Source organism: Palaemon carinicauda, chromosome 4, assembly GCF_036898095.1.
Source record: "Palaemon carinicauda isolate YSFRI2023 chromosome 4, ASM3689809v2, whole genome shotgun sequence".
NCBI classification, from domain to species: domain Eukaryota; kingdom Metazoa; phylum Arthropoda; class Malacostraca; order Decapoda; family Palaemonidae; genus Palaemon; species Palaemon carinicauda.
Genome location: NC_090728.1, coordinates 131113598 through 131127074, shown reverse-complemented (window position 1 = coordinate 131127074; position 13477 = coordinate 131113598).

The following is a 13477-nucleotide window of genomic DNA, read 5'->3' as shown; positions in this document are numbered from 1 at the left end:
GAGCAGCTAGAGGGTCATCAAGACGCCCCTCTAGGGGACGAGGATTCAGAGGTGGTCGCGGCCAGGGAGGCAAGACTGCAGGACAGTCAAAGTGAAGTGTCGCCGGTAGGTGGGAGACTTCAGTATTTCCCGGGATCGCTGGACCTTCGATCCCTGGGCCCACAGCCTTCTCAAAAATGGACTGGGTTGGAGTTGGTACAGTACTCCGCCCCTGTGCCCTCAATTTTTCCAACACTCCACCCCCGTTTTGGAGGAGTACATCCAAGATCTGTTGGAGGAAAAAGGTGATCAGGAGGGTAAAGTCCATCAAGTTCCAAGGGAGGCTGTTTTGTGTTCCCAAGAAAGACTCGGGGGAAACTCAGAGTCATTCTGGACTTGTCACCACTCAACAAGTTCATAGTGAACCACAAGTTCAAAATGCTAACGTTACAACACATAAGGGCCTTACTGCCCAAGAGGGCATATACCGTCTCCAACGACTTGTCAGACGCATATTGGCACGTTCCAATAAGTCGTCGTCTCTCCCCCTACCTAGGATTCAAGCTACAACAAAAAACTTTACGCTTTCAGGGCGATTGCCCTTCGGACTAAACATAGCCCCAAGGATCTTTACAAAGCTTGCGAGCGCAGCTCTCAAACAGTTACGCCTATAAGGGTTCCAGGTAGTAGCCTACCTGGACGATTGGTTGGTGTGGGCAGCATCCAGAGCAGAATGCTTGCAAGCTTCCCTACAAGTGATTCAGTTCCTGGAATATCTAGGCTTCATGATCAACAGAAAGAAGTCTCGTCTTTCTCCAGCTCAGAGGTTCCAGTGGTTGGGAATTCACTGGGATTTAGTGTCACACCGTCTTTCTATCCCGATGTCAAAGAGGAAGGAAATAGCAGGGTCTGTCAGGAGACTTCTAGGTTCCGAGAGGATATCAAGACGCGAACAAGAGAGGGTTTTGGGCTCTCTTCAGTTTGCATCAGTAACAGACCCTGTGCTAAGAGCACAGCTAAAAGATGCAGCGGGAGTATGGAGAACCTTTGCATCGAAAGAGCGAAGGGACGTAAAGAGACCGGTCCCACTTCGGCTACGTTCTCTTCTCAGACCGTGGTCTCAAGCCAGTCGTCTAAAGAGGTCTCTACCTCTTCAGCCACCCCCCCCGTCAGTGACAATCCACACAGACGCCTCAAAGGTAGGGTGGGGGGGTCACTCCCATCGGAAAAAAGTGCAAGGAATCTGGTCCAAGCTATTTGGGACCTTTCACATAAACTTTCTAGAAGCTATGGCAGTACTTCTGACCCTGAAGAAAGTATCCCCACGTCACTCGATCCACGTAAGGTTGGTACTGGACAGCGAGGTGGTTGTGAAATGTCTGAATCGGCGGGGATCGAGATCCCCACCTCTCAACCAGGTGATGTTAGCCATATTCCGACTGGCGGAGAAGAAGAAGTGGCACCTGTCAGCAGTTCACCTTCAAGGAGTCCGGAATGTGACCGCGGACGCTCTATCCAGGGTAACACCGATAGAGACAGAATGGTCCCTAGACGCAGGATCATTCTCTTTCATCTTGAGTCAAGTCCCAGAACTGCAGATAGACCTCTTCGCGACGAAGGACAACAAGAAGCTGCCGAAATATGTGTCCCCATATGTGGACCCCGCGGCAGAAGCAATAGATGCGATGTCCCTCGATTGGAACAGATGGTCCAGGATCTACCTGTTTCCCCCTCACAATCTGATGTTGAGGGTCCTCAACAAACTGAGATCCTTCAAGGGAGTAGCAGCAATAGTGGCCCACAAGTGGCCGAACAGTGTATGGTTCCCTCTGGCTCTGGAACTACGACTGAAGTTCCTACCACTCCCGGACCCAGTTCTGTCCCAGCAAGTCCAGAAGTCGACTGTCTTCGCTTCATTACAGAAGACCCGAACCCTGCAGCTCATGATTTTCTCTCCCTAGCGGTGAAGAAACGGTTCGGAATCTCGAAAGATAGTATCGACTTCCTGGAAGAATACAAGTGTAAGTCTACTAGGAGGCAGTACGAATCTGCATGGAAGAAATGGGTAGCCTTTGTCAAAGATAAGAACCCGCACGAGATCTCTACGGAGTTCTGCCTATCCTTCTTCATTCACCTCCACGGACAGGGGCTGGCGGCGAACACAATTTCTACATGTAAGTCAGCTCTAGCAAGACCCATTCTATATGCCTTCCAGGTAGACCTCGCTAACGAAATGTTTAATAAGATCCCAAAGGCCTGTGCTAGGCTTAGACCATCAGCTCCTCCAAAGCCTATTTCATGGTCATTAGACAAAGTCCTTCATTTTGCCTCATTACTAGATAATGAGGAATGTGCGTTGAAGGACCTGACTCAAAAAGTGATCTTCCTTTTTGCCCTTGCTTCTGGGGCCAGAGTTAGTGAGATTGTGGCCCTCTCGAGAGAGGAGGGCCGAGTTCAGTTCCTGGATGGGGGAGAACTGAACCTGTTTCCGGACCCTACGTTTCTCGCTAAGAACGAGTTGCCCACCAACAGGTGGGGTCCCTGGAGAATCTGCCCTCTGAAAGAAGATGCATCTCTATGTCCCGTAGAATGCCTTAAGGTCTATCTTCGTAGAACTTCAGACTTCCATGGGGGCCAACTATTCAGAGGAGAAACATCGGGCTCGAATTTATCTTTAAATCAACTTAGGGCGAAAATTACATATTTTATTCGCAGAGCGGATCCTGACAGTTCACCCGCAGGTCATGATCCGAGGAAAGTTGCTTCATCTTTAAACTTCTTTAATTTTATGGATTTTGAACACCTTCGTTCATACACTGGCTGGAAGTCTTCCAGGGTATTCTTTCGCCACTATGCTAAGCAAGTGGAGCAGCTAAAGAGGTCTGTGGTAGCAGTTGGTTGCGTCGTTAACCCTGCTGTTTAACTCTGCGAGGAACAGCGGAATCATTTGGGACTTGGATTCTTGGGTGAATAGTTAGTTATATATGTTGATATAACTGGTAGTGTAGGCTCTCAGAGCCCACAGTGACTGTTCCAACGTGATGGTGATGGTAACATAAGTACAGACAGGGTGCCAAGCGTTTGCCAACGCTATTGTCAGCAAAGTAGTAACATGGACGTTAAGTTTGATACCGGGGTATGTGTAAGTGACACATATGTTTTCTTTCAGATAATCATTCATCCATGCACTACAGTACTTGTGAAAATTGTTGGTCATCCACCTAGCATATGTACATATTTATGGTGACCATATCTATTTATTGTTTCTCAATAAACTTGTTCTCGGGAACCTTGCGTCTCCTTCACCTATATTTTTTGATTTCATATTGTTTTTTGAGCATTTAGCCTATGTATATTAATCGGGGATATCTATAATAGCCTATTCCTTAATGCAAAGCCTGGATTATACTGGTTTATACTTTCCTTAGCAATAAGGACTCCACCCCTTTCTGAGGACGGTGGTAGTAGCAAGTTTAATCCTACGCAGATATAACCTTTTGTCTATTTTTACTTCGACCAGGGTGCTGGTCGGGACTTTTTCTTTTGGATACGGTAGTCCCGTAAGACTTCGCTTCATATAGAGTGAGACCACTATATGGTACTGGCTAGCGAGTGATTCATACATAGGTATATGTACTCTTCGTTCGTTTCTAGAGTCTAGTAGGACTCCTCCCTGTAGGGGGCAGGAAGCACTCTCATGGCTTATGATTAGTGAAAAGATGTATAACGGTAACATCTTAGGTCTGTCAGTCGAGTTGACTAAGAAACATTCTTGAGGAGTACGGCACGTATTGAGAATCCACAGATACAGTAATGCTCTGGTATACTTCCATCAGGACGACATGGCTTGAGCCCAAAAAACGGATTTTGAGCGAAGCGAAAAATCTATTTTTGGGTAAGATAGCCATGTCGTCCTGATGGACCCGCCCTGCTCCTTTTCAAAATAAATATGAGTGAAAAGGATAGTAGGACCCCTCCCTACATACAGTATCTGTAGCACCTCGTGTATCGCTACAAGGAATACAGATGGCGCCGTGAGCGGCGCAGGGCACGCTTTCGAAACGGGGAGGAGGGATGCCTTATGAACGGCTCCCCCCTTTCTTATCGTTTTCGTTTTCTTGCCATTTTACCCCTACGAAGTGTTAACTCTATTCGGGGTATAGATTGCTATGAGGCGTGTCAAGAATACGTCCACTGATATTTACGATATCCCTAAGGTCTTTTTTAGGGATACTCGCTCCAGGAGTTAGAATTCTGGGTACCTGAAGGTAAATTCTCTGGGAATATCGCTGTAGTTGTAATATACCCTAGGAAGCTGCCTTTAAGGAACTTCCATCAGGACGACATGGCTATCTTACCCAAAAATAGATTTTTCGCTTCGCTCAAAATCCGTTATATATTTTTGGGCTCAAGCCATGTCGTCCTGATGGAAGTTCCTATAGGGTAGCTTCCTAGGGTATATTACAACTACGGCGATATTCCCAGAGAATTTACCTTAAGGTACCAGAATTCTAACTCCTGGAGCGAGTATCCCTCGTGAAAGGGATATCGCGACATATCAGAGGACGTATTCTAGACACGTCACATGGCAATCTACGACCTGAACAGAGATTTCGTCTCGTAGGAGGTGATTGACGAGATACGAATTCGGGAAAGAAAAAGGGGAGCCGCTCCCAAGGCTTCCCTATCCCCCGATTCGTATGCGTGCCTGGCGCCAATCCTGGCGCCATCTGCATTCCTTTTTGCGTAGCTTAACAACTCGGTGTTTTTTCCTGTTTTTCTCGCAAATCTTGGATTTATTCAGCTTTTCATGGCTTCTCCGTCTTCGTTGGCCTCGGATAAGTTGAGTATAGTGTCTGTTATGTATAAATGTAGGCTCTTGGTAAAATTTTGAGCGATTAATAGGATTAATCTTTGATACAAGAGCCGTAGCCTACCAGAGGTGTCCTGGACACTGTCACTCGCTAGGTATAAATTAGTTAGTCAGAGTGACATTCCTGGTTGTTTTGCTTAAATAAATTTTAGCTATTTAGCTTTACATAGGATTTCCTTTCGTGCTTAGTATTATTTGGCGAAGTATTCGCCATTCTGGCCTACGCTAGGCCATGTAGCCTAGTCGTTTGGTCCTAGTACTTCATGCATGATTTTGGTTTTTCCGAGTGTAATTAAAATTTTATTGAAGCTTTAGGCTATATTTTATACATTTAAGACTGTGTGGAATATTTCCAAGATTGTATACGTGTGAGTTTCGGTGAATTAGGTAATCGATTCTCTTGGTGCCTAGGCTAATTGCTTATGGAGCCTTAGTATACTTTATCATACTCCCCGGTTGCTTTCTTTTCTTCGGAGAAGGTATGCAATCCCTTTCCCTCTGTTTAAGCCTTGGGCTTATCCCTAAGTGGTTTTTTCCGAATTTATTTTCGATAAAACTATACTAGGGTGTTACTGTACCTTCCTGTTCCAGTAAGTCTGGTTCAAAGAGGGACAGAACAACAGAGTTTTTAGTCTGATTCCGTGTTGTCTGGCTTGGGGCAGAGTCTCCCTCGCTGACCTAACACTTACAAAGGGAGCTTAGCTCCCTTAGGTCCCTACCGAAGGTTTCTGTAAGTTATGATTCCTTCTTTTGTGATCGACCAGACTAAATCCTGTTGCTGTTCTCGGGGGAGGATAAGTTCTTCCCTTGGGAGTAGCAACGCCTTCCTTGCTTTGGTGCTCTGAAAGCTGGCAAGTATTGCTGGCCCTTTCCCTTAGATCTCCCTTAGGCTAAGACAAAGTTCTTGGCTGCGGGTGATCTGTCACTAAAGCAAGGTTGGCAGGACCCTCTTGTCCCTTCCCCCTCTATCTCCGTAATGGCCTAGCCATTACTGTACTGTACCTTGCCGGCCGGCAGAGCTGGCCGGCAGGGGTTTTACTGTACTGTACGTCGTTCTACTTCTGGACCTAGTATAGGTTGGGATGTGGAATTGACTAAGCCCATTGCCGGCCGGCAGAGATGCTGGCCGGCAAGGGTCTTATGTTTTCAAGTGCTGCCCGGACCTCTCTTGGTCCCTCATCCATGCCTGCCGGCAGAGCCGGACGGCATTGGTCTAGGAAGCCTGAATTAAGTTTCTCCCCTTCCTTATATGCACTCTTTCGGTTGCCGGGCTTGGGGGGTTGTGTACACTCTTATCCCGGCATCCATTCTATTTTCTTCTAGTGCTGTACCTGTCCCGGCTGCCGGCCTATGAGGCCGGCTGCCGGCCTATGAGGCCGGCAGCCGGGCAGGTGTAGTCTTCTGGTTCTTTTGCTGCCGGCTGGCATCGGTCTTGTACCTTTGCCGGCCGGCTTATGTCAGTCCTTGTCTGCCGGTCACCAAGAGTGTGGCCGGCAGCTGGGTACTACCTTGTGTAGTTGCTGGCCGGCAGTCATTGCCGGCCAACACTGGCTGTTGCCGGCCGGCAGTTGCTGCCGATCGGCACAGGCATTTGAACCAGAGTGCTGCCTCCCTATAGCTGTTAAGTAGTATACTTTAAAGCTAGTTGTGGTGTGTGCCGGCCGGCAAAGGCAGGCCGGCACACATCCTCCTATACTGTACTAGTATTCTTCTGTATAGCATATACAGTAAGAAGAAAACTATAGTAAAGGTTTAGGTACAGCACTGTATCTTCTAACACTATTGTGTTTTCTTGCACAGCCCTTTGCTGTTGCCCTCAGATAGGAAGCAGAGTTCTTCCCTGTCTATTATTCAGGATTTTAAAATCATTGCCTAGGTGTGAGCTCCACCTGTTTCCTCTGGAAACCTTGCATTGGTTACTCTAGAAGAGATAAACCATTTTGATTTTATTATCTGGAAGGCTGCAGCAATGGGTTGTGAGGGAAACACAAGTGTGTGTCTTTCCTTTCTGAATTGTTATGCTATACTATGCATATCCAGTGATACATAGTTCACTTGATACTCATGGAAATTTCTTCTCTTTACAGAAGGACACTCCGAAGTGGGGAAGTGCTTTCTGCAATGTCAGCAGCAAGAACCTCTGCGGACATGAGTTTTGTAGGAGACACGCAGCATACGCTGTCTCCAAGGATGATCTCCGGTATTGGGACCCTCAGGTATGTACTGTGTGCACTAACCTGATTAATGAGACATTTAAATAGCTAGGAAGAAGCTTCGTACCTGGGTAAGGGGCTTCCAAAAGAACACTTCTGGCCCTTATCTTCCAAGTGAGAAGATGAGGGCGTATCTTTTCCCTAAGGCATCAGCTGATGCAGTGATTCCCCAGCCTCAAGAGGAGATCCCCTAAGTTCAGATCCAGGTGGATGCTGAAGTCGCGGTCGCGATGCAAGACATCCAGCTAAATGACAGGATATCTGATGTGGACGGGTGTCAGGAGGAAGACCTCCTGGCAGAAGCCCAGGATGAAGTTCAAGCCCCTCTACATCGGCCGGTCTTCCAGTAGAGCTGGGACAGGCCCTCTCTTCTATTGTTGGAATGATCCAACAAATGCAGAAGGAGAATCAGGAGAAGGCGGCTGCAATGGAACTGCGAATGCAGTGCCTTGCAGAATCACATGGGCCCCAGAAAAAGCTCAATGTGAAAGACCTTCCCTTGTGCTCAGATGCTAACCCATGGAGGTATGCTGAGCACATGCCGATGACGACTGGAAAGATCATCATCTCGGATAAGCTGGGCTCAGTTCCCCTGGAGGGTGGAATTCTGGCCCAGCAAGGCATCATATCCGGACTGTTATGTCCGACTGAGGAAGGAACCAGCTTCAAAGGAGGAGACAGAGCCGAAGGAGGTCATAGTGATGGACCATGCTAAGGCTCAAGCTCTACTTTCATCCTCGATGAAAGAGAGGAGCTTCTCTAACTCAAAGGTAGCTGCATTGAATAGGAAGCTCCCTTCCTTTGTGTCCTCGCCTACTAGAGCCTTCCCCCTTTTACAGAAAGGGTTTCTGGCTGTACTAAAAGCAATCGAGGCCGGCAAGTCTTGCCCCTCCCTAGAGGAGTGTAAACCCTTGTCGCTGGCCCTGCCTATGGACCACAAAGACTGGAAGGACGTCCATCTTACGTTCTCAGTGGGAAAGTTGGAGGCTGATATTGCCGGACGTCAGTTAGGCAAGGACCTCCCTAAGCTGTCTGACTTTCTTTTGCGAAGTGAGTTCGATACAAAAGAAAGACTGACTGCCTCAATGTCTCTTCAGACTACTCTCGAGACGATGGCAAGTGACCCCAAGGTCCATGAAATGTTCATGGTAGTGGCCAAGCCTCATCTGGCCACAGTGACGAAGGATCTTTATGGCTTCGTCAAGGCAAGGAGAGCTTGTAGGGAGTTCGTGTTTACCTCGGCTACGGTGAGGCACGAGCTAAAGAAACTAATCTCCTCCAACATTTGGGGAAAAGACCTTTTTCCCTACCGACTTGGTCAAAGAAGTTTTTGATAAAGCCGCCTTGGAGAATAGAAACCTTCTCCAGAAGTGGGGCCTGGCTATCAAAAGAAAGTCTTCCCCGGATGAGGGTCCTCAACCAAAGAGGAAGACTATGAGGACTAGGCTACCGTCTCGGCCAGCCAAGCCTCTTAGACAGCAACAGCAACTGCAATTGCCATTGCCCCCAGTGCCCCAGATCGTGGCACAAACCCCGACCACCTTTCAGTGGGTACCCCAGGCCGTGTCGACACAGTCCACGGCATTCACCCCAGCGTTCGAAGGGCAGTCTACTTCCTTTCGAGCAAAGCCTAGAGGAGCAGCCAGAGGCTCGTCTAGACGCCCCTCAAGGGGAAGAGGATTCAGGGGTGGTCGTGGTCAGGAAGGCAAGACCTCAGGACGGCAGTCCAAGTGAGGTGATACCGGTAGGAGGGAGACTTCTGAAATTTCGGGATCGGTGGACCTTCGATCCCTGGGCCCACAGCCTACTCAAGAATGGACTGGGCGGGAGCTGGTACAGCACTCCACCCCCGTACCTTCGGTTTTTCCAACACTCCACCCCCGTTATGGAGGAGTACGTTCAAGAACGGTTGGAGAAAAAGGGTGAAGCCCATCAATTTTTAAGGGATGCTGTTTTGTGTTCCAGAAAGACTCGGAAAAGCTCAGAGTCATTCTGGACTTGTCGCCACTTAACAAGTTCATAGTGAATTGCAAATTCAAAATGCTAACACTGCAACACATAAGGACCTTACTGCCCAAGAGGGCATATTCCGTCTCTATAGACTTGTCAGACGCCTACTGGCACATTCCAATTAGCCATCGACTTTCCCCCTACCTAGGGTTCAGGCTACAACGAAGACTATACGCCTTCGGAGCCATGCCATTCGGGCTAAACATAGCCCCAAGGATTTTTACGAAGCTTGCAAGCGTAGCTCTCAAACAATTTCGCCTAAAGGGAATTCAGGTAGTAGCCTACCTGGACGACTGGTTGTTGTGGGCAGCATCCGAGACAGAATGCTTGCAAGCTTCCAGTCAAGTGATCCAGTTCCTAGAGTACCTAGGCTTCAAGATCAACAGAAAAAGTCTCGACTTTCTCCATCTCAAAAGTTCCAGTGGCTAAGATCCACTGGGACCTTTTGTCACACCGTTTCTCCACCCCGGCGAAGAAAAGGAAGGAGATAGCGGGTTCTGTCAAGAGACTTCAAGATTCCGAAAGGATATCAAGACACGAGCAGGAGAGAGTACTGCGCTCTCTCCAGTTTGCTTCGGTGACAGACCCAGTGCTAAGAGCACAGCTAAAGGATGCAATCGGAGTTTGGAGAAGTTATGCATCAAACGCGTGAAGAGATCTGAGAAGACCAGCCGCTTCGGCTAAGTACTCTTCTCAGGCCTTGGTCCCAAGCCAGACATCTAAAGAAGTCAGGTTCTTCTTCAGCCACCTCCCCCGTCGGTGACGATTCACTCAGACGCCTCAAAGGAGGGATGGGGAGGTCACTCTCATCGGAAAAAAGTCCAGGGGACTTGGTCCAGGCTATTCAAGATCTTTCTCATAAAACTTTCTAGAAGCTAGGGCAGTGCTCCTTACCTTAAAGAAAGTCTCCCCGCGTCATTCGTTCCACATAAAGTGGTAATAGACAGCGAGGTAGTTGTAAGATACTTGAATCGACAAGGATCGAGGTCACCACCTCTCAACCAGGTGATGTTGGCCGTCTTCCGATTGGCGGAAAAGAAGAAGTGGTACCTGTCGGCAGTTCACCTTCAAGGAGTCCGCAATGTGACAGCGGACGCTCTATCCAGGTTCACACCGATAGAGTCGGAATGGTCCTTAGACGCAGGATCATTCTCCTTCATTCTGAATCAGTCCCAGAACTGCAGATAGACCTCTTTGCGACGAAAGACAACAAGAAGTTGCCCCTGTACGTGCCCCGTACGAGGACCCCTTAGCGGAAGCAGTGGACGCGATGTCCCTCGACTGGAACAGATGGTCCAAGATTTATCTGTTCCCTCCTCACAACCTTCTGTTGAGGGTCCTCAACAAACTGAGATCCTTCAAAGGGTAGCGGCAATAGTGGCCCACAAGTGGCCGAACAGCGTGTGGTTCCTCCTGGCATTGGAACTGTAGCTGAAGTTTGTACCACTACCAGATCCAGTTCTGACCCAGCGAGTCCAGAAGTCAACTGTCTGCGCTTCATTACAGAAAACCCGGACCCTGCAGTTCATGATTTTCTCTCCCTAGCGGTGAGAAAGCGTTTCGGGATTTCGAAAGCCAGTATAGACTTCCTTGAGGAATATAAATGCAAATCTACTAGAAGGCAATATGAGTCATCTTGGAGAAAATGGGTGGCCTTTTGTCAAGGCGAAGATTCCGCAGGAGATCTTGACAGACTTCTGCTTATCTTTTTTCCCCACCTCCATGGTCAAGGGTTGGCAGCGAACACGATTTCAGCGTGTAAGTCTGCTTTGACAAGACCCATTCTATATGCCTTCCAGGTCGACCTAGGTAACGAGATCTTTAATAAAGTCCCGAAAGCCTGTGCTAGGCTCAGACCTTCAGCACCTCCAAAGCCCATTTCATGGTCTTTAGACAAGTTCTTCATTTCGCTTCTCTGTTGAGCAATGAAGAGTGTGCGTTAAAGGATTTGACACAAAAAGTTATTTTCCTATTTTGCACTCGCGTCCGGGGCCAGGGTTAGTGAGATTGTAGCCTCTCGAGAGAGGCAGGTCGTGTTCAGTTCCTGGATGGGGAAGAACTGAACCTGTTTCCGGATCCTACGTTTCTCGCCAAGAATGAGTTACCCACCAACAGGTGGGGTCCCTGGAGGATCTGCCCTCTGAAAGAAGATGCATCTCTATGTCCAGTAGAATGCCTAAAGGTCTATCTTCATAGAACTTCAGACTTCAAGGGTGATCAACTATTCAGGGGAGAAACATCAGGCTCAAAATTTATCTCCGAATCAACTCAGAGCGAAAATCACATATTTTATTCGCAGAGCGGATCCTGACAATACACCCGCAGGTCACGATCCGAGGAAAGTTGCCTCATTCTTAAATTTCTTTAATTGTATGGATTTTGAACATCTCCGTTCATACACTGGCTGGAAGTCTTCCAGAGTGTTCTTTCGCCACTATGCGAAGCAAGTAGAGGAACTAAAAGAGATCTGTGGTAGCAGTGGGTCGCGGTGTTAACCCTACTGTTTAACTCTGCGAGGAACAGTGGTCTTAATTGGGACGATTAATTCCAGGGTGAGTGTGTAGTTACATACTGTACTACAAACTAAGTGAGGGCACTGTGTTGCCCATCCAGACTGTTCCATTTCCGAAGGTGAACCTAGCATAAGTGCAGACATGTGTGCCGAGCGTTTCTAACACTAATGTCATTGATTTGTAATACAGGCTTTTATGACTTTGATACCTCGGTATCTTAAAAGTGGCATCTAATGTTTTTTCTTTCAGACAAACAAGCTCTGTTTACTATCATACTTATGCCTAAAGTTTTGGGTTATCCTCTTCTTATATATATATATATATATATATATATATATATATATATATATATATATATATATATATATATATATATATATATATATATATTATATATATATATATATATATATATATATATATATATATATATATATATATATATATATATATATATATATAATTGTGGTTAACCTGTCTATTTATTGCCTGTCAATAACCTGGTTCTTGAGAACCTTGCGTCTCCTTCACCTGTGTCAATTTATTGGTATAATTGAGCATTCATTCTATGTACCTTATCTGGGATAATTCTAATAGAATTGTTCCTTTATGCAAGCTATGTTGCATTGGTTTTCCTCCTATGCAGATATAAAACCTTTGTCCAATACAAGTATTGTGCGGAAAACTGGTCGATATTTCATATTGACGCAGTGGTCCTTTACAAACTATGCTTTACTTAATATAGGGCGAGACCACTATATTAGCTTGCCTGGTATTCATACATAGATATATGTACTCTTCGAGACTTTTCCAGAGTCTAGTAGGACTCTTCCCTGTAGGGGGCAGGAAGCTCTAACATAGTTTATAGTTAGTTGAAAAGATGTATAATGGTAACATCTTAGGTCTCTAGGTCTAGTCGACCGGGAAAAAAAAAATTACCTCCGGGGAGTACGGCACGTTCTGAGAATCCACAGATACAGTAATGCTCTGGTACACTTCCATCAGGACGACATGGCTTGAGCCCAAAAAACGGATTTTGAGCGAAGCGAAAAATCTATTTTTGGGTGAGATGGCCATGTCGTCTTGATGGACTCGCCCTTGCCTTTCTAAGAAAGGGCTGTAGGACCCCTCCCTACATACAGTATCTGTAGCACCTCGTGTACGCTACAAGGAATACAGATGGCGCCAGGATTGGCGCCAGGCACGCATACGAATCGGGGGATAGGGAAGCCTTGGGAGCGGCTCCCCTTTTTCTTTCCCGAATTCGTATCTCGTCAATCACCTCCTACGAGACGAAATCTCTGTTCAGGTCGTAGATTGCCATGTGACGTGTCTAGAATACGTCCTCTGATATGTCGCGATATCCCTTTCACGAGGGATACTCGCTCCAGGAGTTAGAATTCTGGTACCTTAAGGTAAATTCTCTGGGAATATCGCCGTAGTTGTAATATACCCTAGGAAGCTACCCTATAGGAACTTCCATCAGGACGACATGGCCATCTCACCCAAAAATAGATTTTTGGCTTCGCTCAAAATCCGTTATATATATATATATATATATATATATATATATATATATATATATATATATATATATATATATATATATATATATATATATATTTATATATATATATATATATATATATATATATATATATATATATATATATATATATATATATATATATATATATATATATATATATATGAGTAAATCTGTTTTTCATTCAATAAAGATTAAAAGAATCCATTAAGTATATATATATATATATATATATATATATATATATATATATATATATATATATATATATATATATATATATATATATTCAACATTAATGTTTTTCCTTATCAGTAACGGCTACGATCATTCTTAGTCAATG